Source organism: Planococcus citri, chromosome 2, assembly GCF_950023065.1.
Source record: "Planococcus citri chromosome 2, ihPlaCitr1.1, whole genome shotgun sequence".
Classification (NCBI taxonomy): Eukaryota; Metazoa; Arthropoda; class Insecta; order Hemiptera; family Pseudococcidae; genus Planococcus; species Planococcus citri.
Genome location: NC_088678.1, coordinates 18358841 through 18372361, shown reverse-complemented (window position 1 = coordinate 18372361; position 13521 = coordinate 18358841).

The following is a 13521-nucleotide window of genomic DNA, read 5'->3' as shown; positions in this document are numbered from 1 at the left end:
CTCAATAATATCACTTTCCTTGTACAGAGTTCAACAAAGTTTTGAAAGAAAAAAAAAAATTGAATTCCGTAACAATGTTTCAAAAATTTTGCAAATATGCCCAGAGAATCATAAAAACCATGCTCCCACTTTAAAGAAAAATTTTCAAAACATTTGTATAGAACATCATTTTTTGATTTTTTTCAGCTCTGAAGGGCTCCATTTTGGAGTGGTCCTTAAATATTGACCAAATAAATAATCGCGATTTCTTCTGCTCCCAGTCCTCAAACTGAAGACCTCTGGTGAAAAAAATTCCTATTTTTTATTTTTTCCATTTTTGAAAAATTCGGGCAGTGGTGGTCATCTCAATTTTCAAAAATCAAAAATGTCAAGTTCTAAACCTTTTAAAAAGTCTCTTTTGAGTAAAATTAACTCTCATAAGGATATTAACCCCCTCCCCATAAAACCAAGTCGGACCCCTAGAATAGCTGAAATTCGTATTTTACATTACATTTCAGCTATTTTAAGTGGTCAGATTGGTTTTCAATGGAGGGGGCTAAAATCGTCATGAGAGTTTATTTTACTCAAAAGAGACCTTTTTTTTTTCAGAGATGATGGAACTTGAAATTAAGAAATTTTCAAACTTAACTGTGAATTTATATTTTATGAAATTTTTGAAAATTGAGGAGCCCACCGCGCCGCTGTCCGAGTTTATTGAAAAAAAAAAAAAAAAATAGGGAATTATTTTCTTACCAGAGGTCACCACTTTGAGAGTTTTGAGGGAGGGTATTTTTTTTGAAATTAATAAAATTGAGGATAAAATTATTATTAGATTGAAAATTTTGAGTAGCCTTAAGTAAGTAATTTTAGTTCGCAGTTCAATACTTAGAATAGCTGAAATTCGTATTTTACATCAAATTCGCTATTTTAGGGCCGGGGTCAGCTTGGTATTAAAATTTTTAAATTTCACAGTGAATTTGTATTTTATAAAATTTTTGAAAATTGAGGGGCCCGCTGCAACCCGAGTTTTTCGAAAATGTAAAAAATGAAAAATAGGGAATTGTTTTTTCACTCGAGGTCACTACTTCGGGGGGTGTGAGGGAGGAAACCCCAACTTCGATTACAAGGACCACCCTCGGCTCCATACTAGTGAAATTATATTTTTTCTAGGGGGAGGGAGATTTTTTTGAAAAGGATATTACTTGTTAGAAGCTTGAATATTGACTATGAAATGAGAAATTTTCTCCGACTTTGATTTCTCCCAATTTAAAAAAAATTTTCCAACTGGAAAAAGGATCAATACAAAAGGATCAAAATAGCTCAGGAGACCAAGCGATGTTCGAGTTTTTACTTAGAAACAAAGGATTACATATTCAGAAAAATTTCAACACAAGAGATGATAAATTTTTGGATAATTTGGTTTTTTCAATTTTTTTTAAAAATGGAGAGCGAAGGAGGGGGTCATTTTTGAATCCTACGAGTACGAACTTTTTCAAGCAAACTATTTGTCTTCTTGGTGTTTGAAATACGAAAAATTCAATTTGAACTTTTTAAGTAAGTTGGTAATTGAGTTGCATTACCTAAATGTAATCTTATTCACATTGGTGGTTTGTGATTCGTCGTCGTAGTGGTCGCACTCCTTTGGAGGAGATAGCGTATACTTACATCCATATTAGCCGGTTTCTAGCGTATCTGATAGTTTCTTTCAGGGTCTTACAGGGACAGTGTTATCATTTTTTAAATCCTATAAAAATCGATTTAAATAAAAAAAATATCAGGATATTAACCCCATCCCTAGAAAACCAAGTCGGTCCTCTAAAATACGTGAAATTCGTATTTTACATTTTTCAGCTATTTTAGGGGGTCAGCTTGGTTTTCAATGGAGGGAGCTAAAATTGTCATGAGAGCTTATTCTACTCAAAAGAGACTTTTTAGAGATAACAAAACTTGAAATTTTGAACGTTTAAAGTTTCACAATGAATTTGTATTTTATAAATTTTTTGAAAATTGAGGGCCCACCGCAGCCCAAGTTTTTCGGAAATGGATAAAATAAAAAAAAAGGAATTATTTTCTCACCAGAGGTCACCACATCGGGGGTTGGGAGGGATGAAATTCTCAACTTTGAAAATAAGGACCAAGACCACCCTAATGATCCCTTCGCCCCTCTCCCTAGCTACACCACTGAACAGCATGAGATTAGCGAATCGCGATGTCATTAGATATTTTGTCATGATTCATGATTAAAAATGATTTCTTTTCATTTTGAGAAAAACAATTATTATTTCGTTATCGAAAATTTTTTTTCGGCTTCAAAAAAAAACGTATAACGAAAATTTTTGTACCAAAGATGCGTAGCCGAAGTCGAGTACTTTGAACAGTTCCATTCGTTCTTTCGAAAAATATTCATTCAGGGGTTGAAAAAGGGGTTGCCAACCTATCATCCACGCATGTCCAAACTATCCATGAAATTTTCAATTTTCAATTTCAATTTCAATTTATTCGGTACGTTTATGCCTTTTGGCTTTGTACAAGTTATACTTATAATATAGGTAGGTAGGTATTGTAGGTATTATAGGTAATAGTATAAATAAACTTAAAATTGGTTACAAAGTTGGGGGGTTTAGAAGTTCCTGCACTGTGTAGAAAGCCTTTACCTCTAACCATCCTTTTAAATATTTTTTAAAGGTTTTTACTGAAGTTATGTTTTTTAGATCTGGGGATAAAGCATTGTAGATTTTTACTGCCATTGTATCGATATTGGATTGTAAAGTTGTTGTTTTAAAGTAGTTTACTGCAAGGTTGTTTCTATTTCGTGTGGGGTACTGATGGCTTATTGTGGATGTTTTTATTGTTTTTTTCTTCACCATAACTCCAATTTCAAGAATGTACAAGGAAGGAAGGGTTAATATTTTCTCTGACACAAATAAATCTTTACATGATTCGGTACAAGTTAGGCCATAAATTTTACGCAGAATTCTTTTTTGTATTAGGAATATCCTGTTTAACAGAGTTGGGTTACCCCCCCCCCCCAAAAAGCTAAATTATAAGTTACAGTGGATTGGAATAGTCCAAAATAAGCAATTTTCCTTGTCTGAGTTGAAGTGATATGGCGTAGTTGTGTCATGATATACACTGTTGTAGAGAGTCGACTTGCAAGTTTGTCAGTTTGTACTGTCCACTTTAGGTTATTGGAAACCACAGTGCGAGGAATGTGGTATTTTCACAAGTTTGGGCAAGACCAAGAGAAGAAATTAAAGATGAGGGATGGGTGGTAGATATACAAAATGGCATAATTGTTGTTTTATTAAGGTTTAGTTCCATGCCATTCACTATGAACCAAGTCTGCATTTGTAGGAGGGTTTTTTCAGTTTCCTCAACTGCTAGGGTCCAGTTGAATCCTTTTGTAATTGCTGTGGTGTCATCTGCAAATTGTATAGTTTTATTTTTGGTGCAGTGGGGAAAATCATTTGCATACATAAGAAAAAAGTATGGCCCTAGGTTTGAACCTTGTGGTACTCCCATGGTAATGTCTTCTGGGTCGGATATAGCAATCCCTTTTTTAGAAACTAGTTTTACTCTTTGTGTCCTATTGGTTAGATAGGATTTTATAAGTTTTTTTGCGATACCTCTAATGCCATAGTGTTCTAATTTAGCCACAAGGATATTATGTTTTATTCTGTCAAAAGCTTTAGAGAGGTCACAAAATATACCAATAGGTTTTTCATTGTTTTGTAGCATATCAGAGATTGTATTGACTAGTTCATAAATAGCATCTGAAGTACTAAGTTTTGATCTGAATCCAAATTGATTTGGGCTAAGAATATTTTTGGAGTTGACATAGGATGAAATTCTCACATAGATGATTTTCTCAAAGATTTTGGCAAAGACTGGTATTATAGATATTGGTCGGAAATTTGATATGTTATCTTTTTGTCCTTTGTTCTTATATACTGGGGAATAGTAGGTTGGACAAAAATGACCATTTTGGAAAAATGAATTTATTATAGGGAAAATTTCTTTAAAAAAGTTTTATGGTCAAAATGTGCCCAAAGCTTTGGTCCAACAAAGGCTTCCATCAGAATTTGATTTAACAAAGCTAATTCAAATTCATTTACGTATTCAAAGGTACAATTAAATAAGCTTTCAACCTCGTTGTTATTGGAAGACCTCTGAACATTACAATCCATTGTTTAGTTCCAGAATGCACGAGAGTATTTGATAATGACGATGTCACTGCAGTAAAACTTACGTACATACAAAACTATCCGAAAAGAATATTTTTTTTCAAATTGGTGCATTTTATGTAAGTTAGTAGTTGAGTTGCTCTGTACAATATCACTTATTCGCATTGCATGGTGATTTGTGACAGTTAGTTTTTAAATTAGGATTGTTTCAGGTGTGATTTTTTTTTTTTAGTTAGCTTGTTAATGGACAAATTCCATATTATCAAATCGAACAAAAGTTGCACGATGGGATGGGTTATCGATATTTTTTTCAATACATTATTTTAGTCTTAGAGACCATTAAACAATGACAAATAGCGCAAACTGACAGTCTTCGCCATTTTTTTTTTGCCAGAGAAATGAACATTTTAAATTCAACAAAATGGGGTAGGTAGTTCAAAAATGTCAAAAGCGGATGCTTCCGTTTCAATTGCTGTAACTGGTAAAAAAAAAACTTTTTTTTCAATTTATCTCTAATGCCAAAGGACTATTCATATACAGGGTGTCCGGAGAGTGGTGTTACAAACTCGAGATTCGGTCATAACCGCGGGTACGAGTAAAAAAGAAAAGTAAGATGACAAGTTGCCTATTTTAAAAATTGAAGGAACAAAATAGGTTTTCAAAATTCAAGAGAAGAAATCCAATTTTCATCATGTTGGTCGATAGTATTTCGAAAAATGGACAACAATTTCTCAATTTGCAAAACATTTCATTAAATTTACAATTTTTGAGCTTCAAAAACTTCTTCAATTCAAGAGTAAGAAAAAGATGATGGTAACATATTAATTTGTTTATATTTTGACGTAGAATTCATTTACCTACGCATTCATTTTTTTATTGCATTTGTGACCCCTTCAATTTGCAAGTTGGGCAAAAAGTCATAATGCGTAATTTTGTTCATTTTTCAAAGTATCTACATATTATGTACTACTGACCCCCACGATCAAAATTGGATTTGGGCTCTTGGATTTTGAAAACGTACTTCGCCTCTTCAATTTTTGAAGACAGGCCACACCCCCTTCACATAACCATTATTCTAAGTCGTACCCCGTTCGTTGTATCCAAGTCTGATAATCGAAGAACCATTCCCCGAACACCCTGTATGATGACAAAATCAGTGTTACCACTTTTAAAATTCTATAAGCATCGATTTCACTTTTAAAAAGCACGGAGCTGGCAAGAGCTGGCGGTTTCAAGATATTTTCATCATCAATTTCAACTGTGTAAACAAAAATAAAGGTGATGAAAACTCAGATGTTATGTAAGTTGGTAGTTGAGTTGCTTTATACATAGGTACCATATCACTAGGTATTCACTAATTCACATTGGTGGTTGTGATTAGTAGGTTTTTGAATTGATTTGGTGGTCATTCGCAATTTTTTGTCAGAGAAATGAGCATTTTAAATTCAACAAAAGGCATCGTTTGAAAATGTCAAAAGCAGATGCCCCGAATTTTTCAATTTACTTTACTCTACGTCTACTGCCAAAAGTCTATTCATACCCGATGACAAATCAGTGTTACCACTTTTAAAATCCAATAAAAATCGATTCAATTTTTTAAAAAGTACAAAGCTGGCGAATTGAACTTTATAAAAAATCCTCAGATTAATTGGGGTTTTCTTCGAGAAAAATTTGTTCAAAGATTTCCATTTTCAGCTAGAATGCTGATAAAATTATTTTCACGCAGTTTCAAGATATTTTCATCATATTTCAACAAAAAAGTGAAATATTCCTCCCTCCCTCCCTTCCTCCCACTTAAATGAACACAAAGATACAGCAAATTCGTGATTTCCGCGCAATGATATTCAAAATTAGAGAAATATGCATCGGAACTTTCAAAACAATAGTTCTCAATTATGTGGGAGGGGAACGAATTTTTCTCACTTTTCTACGAACTTTTTCAAGAAAACTCAATTTCCCCGATTTTCGAAGTTTCAAGCGCATACGACCAATTTTTCTTCGTAATGTTTAAAATACGAAATTTTAATTTGAAGGAACTTTAATTTTATTCATTTAGCTACATTCATTACACAACGTTCACAAATAATTGAGTGCTCCGAAATTGGGGAAAACAATTCTAAAACATTTATCTCTAGAATCTTCACCTGCATTCAAAGTTGGGCAAAACTCACAAAATTACCCGTGTACCCCTCAAATCATACATGTACTTCAAGGCTCCAGACCCCTGGGGTGAGATGAAATCATTTACTTGTATGTGCTGTAAAATCATATTTCATTAGTACGAGTCAAAAAATAAGCCAAATTTTATCGAAGGCCGATTATTGCACTGGGTCCTTTTTTTTCCCACATTCGAAATTTATGTACCTACCTACCACATAGAAACATAAATCTCCGTATGCGCTTGAAACTTCGAAAATCAAAAATCGGGTAAATTAGTTTATTTAAAAAAGTTTGTAGAATCCAAGAATGATCTTGGTTTTTTTCGCAAAGCAATATTAGAATGTCGCTATAAATTGCTGGAGTAGGACAATACGGACATTTTTGCAACTTTGGCCATCTCCCCTGACTGTAAACATGACTCAAATTGAGAACCCCCACTCCGTTTCTTGTTTTAGGGCGTGAACTATCGATTAAGCCCATTTTCAACCCAATTACAAATTCTCTGTTGCCTAGTGATTATCATTGAGTTTTTATAAAATACTTTATAAACTTCCATCGACCTCGGTCATCAGCTCCCTCGGAAAATTTTAAAAATTGGTGCATGTTATGTAAGTTGGTAGTTGAGTTATTCACATTGGTGGTTTGTGATTAGTAGGTAGGTATGTTTTTAAATTGCATTGTTTTGGGTGTTTTTTTAGATAGCTTGTTTATTCATTCTTATCCATTCTTTAGATTTTTTTTTCAAATCGAACAGACTGATCAAACACAGATCAACCCATAAAAGCACTGATCTCAAAAATCACATTAAAATTGACCTGATAATGGTTGAATATATCAACTGGTTTGTGATTGGTTTGTTTTTGAATTGAATTGTTTTAGGTACTGTTTTTTTTTTAGTTAGCTTGTTTATGGGCAATTTCATGTCAAATCGGACAAAAATTGCACAATGGGTCATAGATTTAAAAAATATATATATTCAGCATATTGTGTATCAAGAGCATCAAACAATTACAAATGGAGCAAACTGGAGATCATTCGCCATACTATTTTGTTTTTGTCAGAGAAATGAGAATTTTAAATGTAACAAAATGGCATCGTTTGAAAGTGCCAAAAGCGAATGACCCGGTTCCAATTGCTGTGATAAGCGAAAAACTTTTTTTTTTCAATTTACCACCAAAGGACTACTCATCATTAGAGTGGTCCTCAAATACATGACAAAAGAAAATCGCGATTTCTTCTGCTCGCAACCCTTAAAGTGGTGACCTCTGGTGGGAAAATAATTCCCTATTTTTTATTTTTTTCATTTTTAAATAACTCGGGCTGCGGTGGGCCTCTGAATTTTTAATCAGTTGAAAAAATCCAACTTCAAAGCAAAATTTTTTAAATTCAAAAATTTCAAATTTTTCAACTCTTTTAGAACGTCTCTTTTGAGTAAAATGAACTCTCATTGTTAGGTTATTAACCCCATCCCTAGAAAACCAAGTAGGTCCCCTAGAATATCTGAAATTCTTCAAATGTTCAAATTTTACCGTGAATTTGTATTTTATGAAACTTTTAAAAATTGAGGGGCCCACCGCAGCCCGAGTTTTTCGAAAATGCAGACAATGAAAAATGGGGAATTATTCTCTCACCTGTGGTTACCACTTTCGCGGTTGGGAGGGAGGAAATTCCAACTTCGAAAATAAGGACCACCCTAATTTATCATTATAATTATGATGACAAAATCAGTGTTACCATTTTTAAAATCTATAAAAATCGATTCAATAAAAAAAAATATGGAGCTGGCGAGTTGAAATTTTGAAAAAATCCTCAGAATAATTGATTTTCATCATATTTTAACAAAAAAGGTGAAATTCCTGTCCCCCCCCCCCCCCGTGACTTAAAAGAGCACAAATATACAGCAAATCCGTGATTTCCATAAAATTACTTGCTTTAAAACATAGTGAAATATAATCAGATGTAATGTAAGTTGGTAGTTGAGTTGCTTTATACTATGTAACTTATATGTATCACTATCACTATTCACTTATTCACATTGGTGATTTATGAATGCAAGTTTCTTACAACTGCTCCTGATGAAAGTTATTTGAAAGTTAAAGTGAGTATTTTTATGAGACAAATCACAAAATTCTCTCGTAACTAGTTGTATATTAAAAGATAACACTTTTTCGTTTTTCTTCACATTTCAACAGGTGATAACTATATTTGCTCTAACGGGAGCTCTACGGTGTTCTGAAGTGTGTGACCTAGATCTTAAAAATATCAAGGATTACGGCGATCTCTATTTTGTTGAAATACCACTGACGAAAACAAAAACCAAAGTAAAAAAATCGTTCACCATTCATGGGGAATTTTACTATAATACCTATCTGCAAGAAGTACTTGAACCTCCGTCCGGAAAACGTTACGCATAGCCGAGTATTCGTAAATTATCAGAAAGGAAAGTGCACGGTGCAACCAATTGGTAAACAGAAAATCGCATCTATGCCTAAATGTATCGCCAAATATCTAAAACTACCAGAAGTTAAGAAATACACTGGTAAGCTTCAAGTAATCATTTAATCCATGTTCTTACATTTATTGCTATGTAAAATATTTCTAATCTATATTGTACGTTGCTTACTAGGTCATTCTTTCCGACGAACATCGGCTTCGATGGTCGCGAATTCCAGTGCCGATTCAACCACGTTAAAAAGACTGGGAAGTTGGAAGTCCGAAAAGTTGGTGGATATATACGTGCAAGAATCCTTGCACAGTAATTCTTGCACAGTAAAAACAGAATTTCCGATTTAGTTGGCTCTTGTATTAACGTTGATCCGAATCCGATTGTAATCCCGCATTTTGCTGATCAAGTTGTTGATCAAGTACAAGTAAATCAACTTGATGCCAATGCTGATACACCATCTACATGTACTTTGTTGAATCAACTTCATGTAAATACTTCATCGCAGTCTACATCGAATTTGACAGGAGGAAAAAGCTTATCTGTATCAAACCAAGTAACAAAGAACCAACGTGATAATGACGATGTATTTTTACCTCTGTCTCAAAGTACACCGAAGAACTCTAACAAATCTGTGATTTAAAAAAAACATCTTGCGTTGAAAGAAATGCCGAAATCATCATTTTCATCGAAGGGTAGTACTATTTTATATGCTTCGAAACGTACACAAGTGCATGAACCCATTCCTTTATCTAGGAAGAAACACGTTACTTACCAATCTACTAACATGCCGACATCAGTTTTTCAACAAACTGAACAAACATCTGATATTCTGCCAGAAAAAGATATCAACGTGATATTTGATTCTACATTACCTGTAATTCTTCAGTCTACTCCACCGAAATCATTGTCGCAATACGCCTTAGAAGACGAAGTTGATGATATGGATATGCTGAACATGACTGTATCTCAATCTAATACCTCTCTATCTCAAACAAGTTATCGATTATCTCAATATAATATAGAGGAAGAATTAGAAGAAGAAGATACATCAGCTATAAAACTTGTATTAAGCGTCTACCTACACCAATGCCTACACCAAAAATTGCGCCAATTTTCAATTTTTCCAACTGTAACGTTACAATTAATTACAGTTAATCTTTAGATTGTAAAAGATTAATCGTTAGAATTACAGTCCATGAAGAATTTCATTTTTTTTTTCTTTTGTAAGTACATACTTACAAATATTTATTTTTCGTTTTTGTTTTTATTAGAATCTCTATTTTCAAATTTTGTTTGTCTTTTTATGTGAAAGTGAAATACTGTTTTAGTTAGTGAAGTTTATTTACTTTGTAAAAAATTAATCGTTAGAATTACGGTTCGTGAAAATTTTCGTTTTTGTTTTTATTAGAATCTCAATTTTCAAATTTTGTTTGTCTTTTTATGTGAAAGAGAAGACTGTTTTTGTTTCAAAAATAAATTTATTTTGATTTGTTTTTCCTCATAGTACAATTATTATTATCTTTGACTCTTTGTATTTACATCGAACTCGCGTCATTTCATTTATGATTCATATTTGTTCGAAACAAATCGAGGGTCCCTGGAACATTTTTCTAAGTCAGATGTACCTACTCCAACTTTCGAGTTTTCAACACTAGTATGTAGTATAGTAACAACTTTCGTTAGTTTCGTTATCATTACGGCCTACCGGACTACGATCGAGATCATTCATTCATCAGACGATTTAATTTCAATTAAAATAAAATATAAGTGAAAACTGAAAAGTAATGTAATTGTTATCAGTATGCTATGCTTTAGCTTACAGACATATTATTCTTCCGAGTGGCGATTAATTACATAAAATGTTACCGCTAAGTGAAGGAAAATAAACACAAAAATCTCACTCCTCAAAAGGTTACCAGCACTCTCATTCACAATATGAAAATATTGATACCAATAAGTCAAGATTGTGAAGAAAACACCTGAAAGAAGTCTTTACCTACTTCTACATTCAATGCACCAACTGGGTACCTGATAGTACTCATAATGAAGATGCGAAAATGAAGAAGATGTTGACGTAGAGCAAATTCATACTTTTTTTTTAAATTTAGAAGTTGAAGAGGGTACTGAATCTCAGCCATTTCATATTAGAGTAAACCAAATTGTACGAGTATTTTTGGAATTTTTTTTCAAAGAGTTGAGAAGTTTTCCTGATTTTGAACTGTCCAACTAAAGAGATATTCGAACTAGTGTTACCTAAAAAAGATATTGCCATCCAGTACACTTTGTAAGTTGGTAGTGAGTTGCTTCATACTCATACTGTATCATCTAATCACATTGGCAGTTTGTGATTAGCTACATAGTTCATTTTCAAATTGAATTGTTTTAGGTGATTTTTCAGTTAGCTTGTTTATTCATTTTTATTTATTTTTCCAACTTTTTTTCAAATCAATCAAACAAATCAACCTATACTTAAACACACTGATCACAAAGATCACATTGAAATTGACTCGATTATTATTGAACAGATTAGCTGGTTTGTGATTGGTTTATGTTTGAATATTAAATATTGTTCTGGCGCTGTTTTTTTTTAGTTCACTTGTTTATGTGCAATCCCATGTCAAATTGGACAAAAATTACACAATGAGCCATTTATTTTCATAATATTTTGCATGTGTGTAGAGACCATTCAACGATGACAAAAAATACAAACCGGAGGTCTTTGCAATTTTTTTTTGTTTTGCCTGAAAAATAAGTATTAGAAATTTGACATAACAGTGTCGTTTGAAAATAAAAAAAGCGGACCGATGCCCTGGTTTGAGTTGCTGTAGACGAAAAACTTTTTTTTTCAATTCACTCTTCTGCCAAAGGACTATTCATATGTGATGACAAAATCAGTGTCAGCACTTTTATTAATCAATTTAATTAAAAAAAGCATGAAGCTGGCGAATTGGAATTTTGAAAAAAATTCTCAGATTATTTGGTTTTTTCTTCGAGATTTGTTTCAAATATTTCCATTTTCAGCTGAAATGATGATACCTAAAATGATTTTAACACGGTTTCAAGATATTCTCATCATATTTCAACAGAAAAGGTGAAATTCCTGCCCCCTCCCCCGTCACTTAAATGAGCACAAATATACAGCAAATCCGTGATTTCCACAAAGTGATATACTTACCCAAAATTCGCAAAATAACAGAATTATCACTACATTGGTGCTTGATTATAGGTGGAGCAGATGGAAGTTTTTTCACTTCTATGTTGAAATATTCTAAAAATATTCAATAGATTTTGTAAAAATCGTTTTTTTTTTGAATTTTTGGCGGCATTTTAGCTAAGAAACAGCAATCTGAAGGTCAATTCTGCAATGCTATAAAAATATTTTGATAAAAAATGAATCTAGAATACCATCAAGGAGATGTTTCACGAAATTAAAAAGCCATAATCAGCTATTTGCTGATTGCAAGATGGTTTTTGCATTTGCATTCACCTGATTGCATTGCTTGCTAAGTTCGCTTTTGAATATCAACTTGAAGCGGATTTCTTTATTTCTTGATCATTAATTTTAATTTATTTTTATTCATACTTGACGTAAGTGTGAATTTTGTATCGACCCTGATAATTTTTTATTCAAAATTTTCAAAGATGCTACATTATTTCAAGTTCAACAAAATGGCGTCTTTTGAAAATGTCTAAAGCGGATGCCCCGGTTACAATTGCTGTAATCAGTTGAAAACTTTTCTTTTTTCAATTTACTCTACTGCTAAAGGACTATTAAATATATGACGACAAAATCAGTGTTACCACTTTTAAAATCCCATAAAAATCGATTTAATTGAAAAAAAGTACGAAGCTGGCGAGTTGAAGTTTTAAAAAAGTCCTCAGATTAATTGGTTTTTTCTCCGAGACATTTTTTTGAAAGATTTCCATTTTAATCTAAAATGCTAATAAAATGATTTCTACACAGTTTCAAGATATTTTCATCTTATTTCAACAAAAAAGTGAAAATTTCCCCCCCCCCTCTACATAAATGAGAACAAATATACAGCAAATTCGTGATTTCTGCGCAGTAATATTCAAAATTAGTGAAATATCAGAACTTTCAAGTGCTCAATTATGTGGGAGGGGGAGGAATTCTTATCACTTTTCTGTCGAAATATTATTGAAAAATATTTAAGAGATGTGTAAAAATCATTTTTTCAAATAGGTATTTCGCACGCGGTAAATTAAAACAAAACGGGTTCACAATTAGGTAAATTTTTTTTGAAAACCCCGTCTCACAAGCAATTTTCTTGCCTCCCCCGTCGATTTTATAGAACCCACCACTTCTAATATTTAATTTTAAGGACGAACACCTGCCATGGTCTTGCAAGCTATTTTCACCCTCTGACATTGAGCGTTTCCCAAGCTTTAAAAAAATGTTAAAAATGGAAAAAGTCAAAATCAGCAAATTTTTCTTGGAATTTTCTCATTTTTGTTAAAAATTTGTCTGCTTACGAGTTTTTTTTTAAAAACAAAATAGAAAAAATCTCCATCGACTTGCCCCTCCCACAATAATATCACTTTCCTTGTATAGAGTCGAACTAAGTTCTTTAAAAATAAAAAATTGAAGTCCCCATAACAATGTTGCATTTTACTTGAATTATAAAAATTGGTACATGTTAAGTAAGTTGGTAATTGAGTTGCAATACCTAAATGTACTCTTATTCACATTGGTGGTTTGTGATTCGTCGACGATTAGCCGGTTTCCAGTGT